The following is a 9,396-nucleotide window of genomic DNA, read 5'->3' on the forward strand; positions in this document are numbered from 1 at the left end:
ATTGGATTACCTTTGCTGTTCTTTGTCAGAATGCACTCCCAGGACTCCTTCTACTTCAACAACAAATGTTGTTTTGGTTCCATAGTTATATCCAAATACCGCCGTTTTGTTCGTGCGTTCAGGTCACTAGCCGAAGGGTAACGCGCGAGCGCATTTCGTGACAAAAAAATTTCAAAATATTCCATTACCATACATAGAAGCATGTCAAACGCTGTTTAAAATCCATTTTTAGGCTATTTTTCTCGTGAAATAGCGATAATATTCCAACCGGGCAACGTTGTATTCATTCAAAGGCTGAAAGAAAAAAAAATGGAGAAGTCTCGTGAACGCGCATCTCAGTCTCACTGTCCCCAGGCTGACCACTTACAAACAGAGCTGTTGTACTTTGCCCAGAGACAGCAGACACCCCATTACACTTTCTGGTGGCTTTAGAGAGCCAATGGAAGCCTTAGAAAGTGTCACGTTACAGCACAGATGCTGTAATGTCGATAGAGATGCAACAGAAGGACAACAAATTGTCAGACAGGGCACTTCCTGTATGGAATCTTCTCAGGTTTTGGCCTGCCATATGAGTTCTGTTGTACTCACAGACACCATTCAAACAGTTTTAGAAACTTTAGAGTGTTTTCTATCCAAATGTACTAATTATATGCATATTCTAGTTTCTGGGCAGGAGTAGTAACCAGATTAAATCGGGTACGTTTTTTTATCCGGCCGTGAAAATACTGCCCCCTATCCCAAAGAAGTTAACTTGGGTAGCCTTCCACAATAAGTTGGGTAAATTTTGGCCCATTCCCCCTGACCGATCTGGTGTAAATGAATCAGGTTTGTTGGCCGCTTTCTCAGTTCTGCCCACAAATTTTCTAATGGATTATAAAACAATAAAATCAGGCCTCTCCTTCAACAGATCAGTCAGAGGTGCAACAACCATGGAGAAGTTGAAGCAAAACCGCCAATAATACCCAACCATACCTAGGAAGCGTTGCAGCTCCTCCTTGGTGGTGGGCGGTGGAAACAGATCGATAGCGGCCACTTTAGCCCGCACCGGGAGGACACGACCCTGCCCGACCACTCTGCCGAGGTAGGTCACTGTTGCCTGGGCAAACTCACATTTGGCTGAGACAGGCCTCAGTCAAACTTTCAAAGTGACACTATAAAACAACCACATCATCTAGGTAAACAGCACAGCCTTCAAGGCCAGATATCACCCTATTCATAAGACGCTGAAAAATAGCAGGAGCGTTGCGCAGGCCTAAACTCCTGACCGTATAGGAGAAAAGACCTGAAGGAATAATAAAAGCAGATATTTCACGAGCTCTTGATGACAAAGGCACCTACCAGTAACCCTTCAGCAAATGAAACTTGCCGAAAAACTAGGCAGCCAACCTGGTAAACACAATCTTCCATCCGTGGGAGTGGATAACAGTCTGGTTGTGTCACACTAACCTTCCGGTAGTCAGTACAAAATCTCAGAGAACCATCTGGCTTGCTCACCAAGAGACACGGGGAGGCCCAACTGGAGAATGATGGTACACCGATATCATTAACCAGAATGTACTTAACTTCAAACTTGGCGTCCCGCTAGCGGGACAACTTCCGCTGAAACTGAAGGGCTCACAATTCAAATAAATAATCTTAAATTATGGATATTAAACATTTAGGTGCATACAAGTGTCTTATATTGGTTGAAAGCTTAAATTCTTGTTAATCTAACTGCACTGTCAGCTTTACAGTGAAAGCATGCCATGCGATTGTTTGAGGACGGCGCCCCACATCAAACAGCGATTAAATATTCACTTTTTGAAAATCTTCCTCTGATTTGTCATCCAAAGGGTCCCAGCTATAACATGTACTGTCCTTCTGTTAGATAAAATCCTTCTTCATATCACAAAAAGTCGATTTAGTTGGCGCCATCGATTTGAGTAATCCACTCGTTCAACATGCAGAGAAAGGAATTCGAAAATCTGCGGCTAAACACGTTTCAATTTAGTCCTCAGGTACCCTAAACTATAATATTTCATACGGAAAGAAGTATGTTCGTGTCCTCTTCAAAGCACGTGTAAACAAGGATTTCCAAACTGGTGTAGTTGTACTAAAACTCATATTTGTTATTCAAGTTACAAGCCTGAAGCCTTGACACCTAGCGGAAGCCATACAGGAGCTGGAATTGGATATGCCCCTATGCTTTCCATTGTAAGAGCATGGGCTCTCAAAAAAAATAATATTCAGGTTGGTTTTCCTTTGGATTTTCTCATACCATATCAATGTGTCAGCAAAGCAAAACTGATTTGATCACTGATTTTCAGTCAACTCTGCTTGACAATGAGACCCAAGGGACTCTGAATTCAACCTACCCTGCAAAATGGCACCCCCTGTTCATCACACTGCATGTGAAGGTGAAGTGACTGACCTCAGATCAACGGATTCCACCAAAAGAACAGGACTAACCAAGTCAGTTTTAGCACATAGTTCTGCTTTAGTCAATTCAGAAGACAAACGAGCATAATGAGGCTATTACAAATTGACATAGCAGAGCTGATTTGCCTTTCTGCACTCAGGGGTAGCAATCAGATCGGACAATTGGCTGCTGAATTTGGCCTGAAAAGGAGAACCAACAATGGGCAGCAGAGCCAGAACCTGGTCCCCTGGACTAAATTGTCGCGGCTCAGCAACCTTCTCATCCTCACCTGAGAGGAAGCTAGTTTTTCTTTAGCCATTTCACAAGCTACATATGACAACACATTTGGGGGAGCCTCAACCACCTTCCAATCCTTCTTTAATACAGCAAGAGGGCCATGCACAGTATGACCAAAAACAAGGTCATTAGGACTGGAACTAGTGCTCTCGTGGTACTTCTTTAACAGCGAGTAGCAACCAGCGTAACCCCTCTTCCCAGTCACGTTTTAATTCAGTGCAGTACACACGTAACAGTGACTTCAAAGTCTGATAAACACTCAAGGGCCCATTGACTCTGCACATAAGCACTGGCCTGATTATGTTTTAAACACAATTGTCACAAGACTTGTAAAAATATGTGCGAAGTGAAGTTGGAACCCTGATGGCTCTGAATCAACTGAGGTATTCCAAAAATGTAGATGAACGGTGACAAAGCCTTCACAACCGATTTAGTGGTAATGTTGCGAAGTGGATAGGCTGCAGGATCTCGTAGCCTGACACCACAGTTAACATGTAGGTGCTACCAGCTTTAGAACGGGGTAGGGGTCCAACACAATCAATAAGCAAATGCTAAAATGGCTAGCCTGTAACAGTAATAGGTTGTAGCGGGACGGGCCTTAACATCTGATTAGGCTTCCCAGTCAGCTGACAAACATGGCATGTTTTGATGTAAGCGGAAATGTCTTTAAACGAGGCCAATAAAAATGACGTACAATTGGATCATAGGTTTTACTAACCCCTAAGTGATCAGAAACGTCATGAGATGTTTTCAAAACTAGATCAAAGCTTAGAAGGAACCGCGATCTGAACAATAGCATCACCCACAACTTTTGCTGTGAGGCGTCCATTTCCTCATCAACAACTGATCTTGAACGTTGTAACCCTGGGCAATACTCCTTACCTCAACCGGAAGTACTTGATCAAATAAACCTTAAGGTAGGATCAGCGGACTGCTCCATCACAAGATCACTACAGGACATGGATAATCCATTAAATTATTAACCTTTGCCTAACTGTTCGGTTACGTGTTGTGTAAATTCCGTTTTGACCGTAGTGTCAGCACCGCATGCAGAGAATACCTCCAGGATTCGCTGTACGTTTTCATCGATAATCCCTACATGGGATGGGGTATGAGATACCACCAGAGGAGGTACATCACTACAGGCAAAGTTGTTACCAAAATCCCATTAATGGGCAAAAAGGGACACACCCCAAGGGAAACTTCACCTTGCACTAGGTCAGATATAAGTTTGACTTTGTGCAAGGGTACAGACAATGTATTCAAACCTATCCCTTGAATCAGGACACTGGTTCCTGTCTACAAAGAAAAAGGAAGAACAGACTCCAAAACAAACAATTCAGAGGCACCAGTGTCTCACAGAATCTTTACTGGCACATCACTTCCCAATAGTGAAACATAACCCTCTGTGACAAATGTTGAATAATTAGTACTAAAAATGTTTGGACAATTCTTGAGCTTGCACAACAGGATTAACATGAGGAACAGGCCCAGCTAACGCAACAGGTTTTACGTTTGTGCTGGCCAATCTGCTGAGCTTTTACCAAGAACAGGACATTCATTCTCCCAGTGGCCTTTACCTTGACAATAATTACAGATTTTACTTACATCATTCTGTCCACATGAACCATGTTCGGATCTAGATGGAAATGCGTCATTACCAGAACCAAAGGAGTTTGCTCACCGAAATCCACTTGAACTGTCCTCTGCCCCCAATCTCGCATACGGGACCCTCCAAAACTGCCTTTGTGGGTCAGTACGTACAGTTGAAGTCAGAAGTTTACATACACATAGGTTAGAGTCATTAAAACTCGTCTTTCAACCACTCCACAAATGTCTTGTTAACAAACAATCGTTTTGGCAAGTCGGTTTAGGACATCTACTTTGTGCATGACACAATATTTCCAACAATTGTTTACAGCCAGATTATTTCACTTATAATTCACTGTATCACAATTCCAGTGGGTCAGAAGTTTACATACACTACGTTGACTGTAGCTTTAAGCGGCTTGGAAAATTCCAGAAAATTATGTCATGGCTTTAGAAGATTCTGATAAGCTAATTGACATCGTTTGAGTAAATTGGTGGTGTACCTGTGGATGTATTTTAAGGCCTACCTTCAATCTCAGTGCCTCTTTGCTTGACATCATGGGAAAATCAAAATAAATCAGCCAAGAACTCAGAAACAAAACTGTAGACCTCCACAAGTCTGGTTCATCCTTGGGAGCAATTTCCAAATGCCTGAAGGTACCACGTTCATCTGTATAAACACCATGGGACCACGCAGCCGAGATGAACGTACTTTGGTGCGAAAAGTGCAAATCAATCCCAGAACAACAGCAAATGACCTTGTGAAGTTGCTGTAGGAAACAGGTACAAAATCATCTATATCCACAGTAAAACGAGTCCTATTTCGACATAACCTGAAAGGCCACTCAGCAAGGAAGAAGACACTGCTCCAAAACTGCCATAAAAAAGCTAGACTACGGTTTGCAACTGCACATGGGGACAAAGATCGTACATTTTGGAGAATTGTCCTCTGGTCTGATGAAACAACAATAGAACTATTTGGCCATAATGACCATCGTTATGTTTGGAGAAAAAAGGGGGAGGCTAGCAAGCCGAAGAACACCATCCCAACCATGAAGCACGCGGTGGCAGCATCATTCATTTTAATTTCACCTTTATTTAAACCAGGTAGGCTATTTGAGAAAAAGTTCTCAATTGCAACTGCAACCAGGCCAAGATAAAGCATAGCAATTCAACACATACTACAACAACAGAGTTACACATGGAATAAACAAAACAGAGTCAATAATACAGTAGAAAAAAAGTCTATATACAGTGAGTGCAAATGAGGTAAGATAAGGGAGTTATGGTGGCAAAGTAATTAAACACTGGAATGGTAGATGTGCAGAAGATGAATGTGCAAGTAGAGATACTGGGGTGCAAAGGAGCAAGATAAATACAGTATGGGGATGAGGTAGATGGGCTGTTGTCAGATGCAGTGAGCTGCTCAAAGCTAGTGAGGGAGATATGAGTCTCCAGCTTCAGTGATTTTTGCAGTTCGTTCCAGTCATTGGCAGCAGAGAACTGGAAGGAAAGGCGACTAAAGGAGGAATTGGTTTTGGGGGTGACCAGTGAGATAAGCATGCTACAAGTGGGTGCTGACGCTATGGTGACCAGTGAACTGAGATAAGGTGGGGCTTTACCTAGCAGAGACTTGTAGATAACCTATAGCCAGTGGGTTTGGCGACGAGTATGAAGCGAGGGCCAACCAACGAGAGCGTACAGGTCGCAGTGGTGGGTAGTGTATGGGGCTTTGGTGACAAAACAGATGGCACTGTGATAGACTGCATCAGATTTGATGAGTAGAGTGTTGGAGGCTATTTTATAGATGACATCGCCGAAGTCGAGGACCAGTTAGAAGGTCCGTTTTTCGAGGGTATGTTTGGCAGCATGAGTGAAGGATGCTTTGTTGCGATATAGGAAGCCGATTCAATTTTGGATTGGAGATGCTTAAGCATGTCCCAGTTTAGGTCACCTAGCAGCATGAGCTCTGAAGATTGATTTGGGGCAATCAGTTCACATATGGTGTCCAGAGCACAGCTGGGGGCAGAGGGTGGTCTATATAGCAAGCGGCAACGGTGAGAGACTTGTTTTTAAAGAGGTGGATTTTTAAAAGTAGAAGTTCAAATTGTTTGGGTACAGACCTGGATAGTAAGACAGATCTTTGCAGTAGATAGCAACTCCGCCCCCTTTGAAAGTTCTATCTTGGCGGAAAATGTTATACACTGTTCAAAAAAATAAAGGGAACACTAAAATAACACATCCTAGATATGAATGAATGAAATAATCTTATTAAATACATTTTTCTTTACATAGTTGAATGTGCTGACAACAAAATCACACAAAAAGAATCAATGGAAATCCAATTTATCAACCCATGGAGGTCTGGATTTGGAGTCACACTCAAAATTAAAGTGGGAAACCACACTACAGGCTGATCCAACTTTGATGTAATGTCCTTAAAACAAGTCAAAATGAGGCTCGGTAGTGTGTGTGGCCTCCACGTGCCTGTATGACCTCCCTACAACGCCTGGGCATGCTCCTGATGAGGTGGCGGATGGTCTCCTGAGGGATCTCCTCCCAGACCTGGACTAAAGCATCCGCCAACTCCTGGACAGTCTGTGGTGCAACGTGGTGTTGGTGGATGGAGCGAGACATGATGTCCCAGATGTGCTCAATTGGATTCAGGACTGGGGAACGGACGGGCCAGTCCATAGCATCAATGCCTTCCTCTTGCAGGAACTGCTGACACACTCCGCCAAACCGGTCATGCTGGAGGATGTTGCAGGCAGCAGAACGTTCTCCACGGCGTCTCCAGACTCTGTCACATGTGCACCTGCTTTCATCTGAAGAGCACAGGGTGCCAGTGGCAAATTTGCCAATCTTGGTGTTCTCTGGCAAATGTCAAACGTCCTGCACGGTGTTGTTCTGTAAGCACAACCCCCACCTGTGGACGTCGGGCCCTCATACCACCCTCATGGAGTCTGTTTCTGACCGTTTGAGCAGACACATGCACATTTGTGGCCTCCTGAAGGTCATTTTGCAGGGATCTGGCAGTGGTCCTCCTGCTCCTCCTTGCACAAAGGCGGAGGTAGCGGTCCTGCTGCTGGGTTGTTGCCCTCCTACGGCCTCCTCCACGTCTCCTGATGTACTGGCCTGTCTCCTGGTAGCGCCTCCATGCTCTGGACACTACGCTGACAGACACAGCAAACCTTCTTGCCACAGCTCGCATTGATGTGCCATCCTGGATGAGCTGCACTACCTGAGCCACTTGTGTGGGTTGTAGACTCTGTCTCATGCTACCACTAGAGTGAAAGCACCGCCAGCATTCAAAAGTGACCAAAACATCAGCCAGGAAGCATAGGAACTGAGAAGTGGTCTGTGGTCACCACCTGCAGAACCACTCCTTTATTGGGGGTGTCTTGCTAATTGCCTATAATTTCCAATTGCATTTGCACAACAGCAAAGAAATTTATTGTCAATCAGTGTTGCTTCCTAAGTGGACAGTTAGATTTCACAGAAGTGTGATTGACATGGAGTTACATTGTGTTGTTTAAGTGTTCCCTTAATTTTTTTGAGCAGTGTATTTAGGGATGGAGATTTCAGGGTTTTTGGTGGTTTTCCTAAGCCAGGATTCAGACACGGCTAGGACATCCGCGTTGGCAGAGTGTGCTTATGCAGTGAATAAAACAAACTTAGGGAGTAGGCTTCTAATGTTAACATGCATGAAACCGAGGCTTTTACAGTTACAGAAGTCAACAAATGAGAGCACCTGGGGAGTGGAGCTAGGCACTGCAGGACCTGGATTAACCTCCACATCACCAAAGGAACAGAGGAGAAGTAGGATAAGGGTACGGCTAAAGGCTATACGAACTGGCCGTCTAGCACGTTCGGAACAGAGACTAAAAGGAGCAGGTTTCTAGGAACAATAGCATAGATTCAAGGCATAGTGTACAGACAAAGGTAAGGTAGGATGTGAGTGCATTGGAGGTAAACCTAGGCATTGAGTAATGATGAGAGAGATATAGTCTCTAGAGACTTTTAAACCAGATGATGTCATTGCATATGTAGGAGGTGGAACAACATGGTTGGTTAAGGCATATTGAGCAGGACTAGGGGGCTCTACAGTGAAATAAGACAGTTATCACTAAGCAGGACAGTAATGGACGAGGCATATTGATATTAGAGAGAGGCATGCATAGCCAAGTGAACATATGTGTCCAGTGAGTGGTTGGGCTGGCTGGGGACACGGCGATTCAGACAGTCAGCAGGCCGGTGCTAACAAGCTAGCAGTTAGTTGACCGGGGCTAGCAAGTTAGCAGAAGGGCCTTTGGGGGATGTCACGATGGAGGTAAGTCTGTTTTTGCCTCTTCGTGCGGTGACATCTATAGACCAGTCGTGGATTAGTAGGGTTCCAAGTAGCTACTGGTCTTCAGCAGACATTGCGCCTGAGGGGCCTGTTGAATCCTCAGGCAGATTATGCCGGTATTCCAGTCGTAGTGGGTCGGCGGGGTTCCGTGCCCCGTACCGGCAGTAGAAGAGGTCCGGATATTGTAGCTTCAGCGGTAGCCCAGGAGCCCAAGCCGGGCTAGCTTCAGGCTAATTGGTGCTTGCTCCGGGATGGAAACGCTAGCCAGGAGTAGTCACCCGGGATTGCGGTTAGCTAGTTGCGAAGATCCAGATGAAAATATTGAGTTTGCGGTAGGAATCCGGGGATATCGAGAGAAAAAAAAGAGGTCCGTTATGCTCTGCTTTGAGTCACGTTGTACGAACTGGCGAGAGCTTTCCAAGCTAAAGTTTAGCTGATGACCGCTAGCAGGTAGGTAGATAAATTGGCTGGCTAGCTTCAGTTGAGGGATTCCAGATCCGAAGTAAATAGAAATACTTTAGGAAAAAACTGATCCACGCCACATTGGGTGAGGCGGGTTGCAGGAGTGTATTTAGAAGTTGAGGTTTAAGAAAATATTTAAAAAAGATATATACAAGGCACACAAAAAGACAAAGACGTCTGACTGCTATGCCATCTTGGAATGAATCTGGTCTTCCTGCTGTCAGAGTGCTTTTGAAAATGTGAAACTGCTTCTTAGCTCTGACCCTGTGTTGGCAGACCCATGATTGAAACTGCCTTCAGC

Source organism: Salmo salar, chromosome 25 (assembly GCF_965601325.2).
Source record: "Salmo salar chromosome 25, fSalSal1, whole genome shotgun sequence".
NCBI lineage: Eukaryota > Metazoa > Chordata > Actinopteri > Salmoniformes > Salmonidae > Salmo > Salmo salar.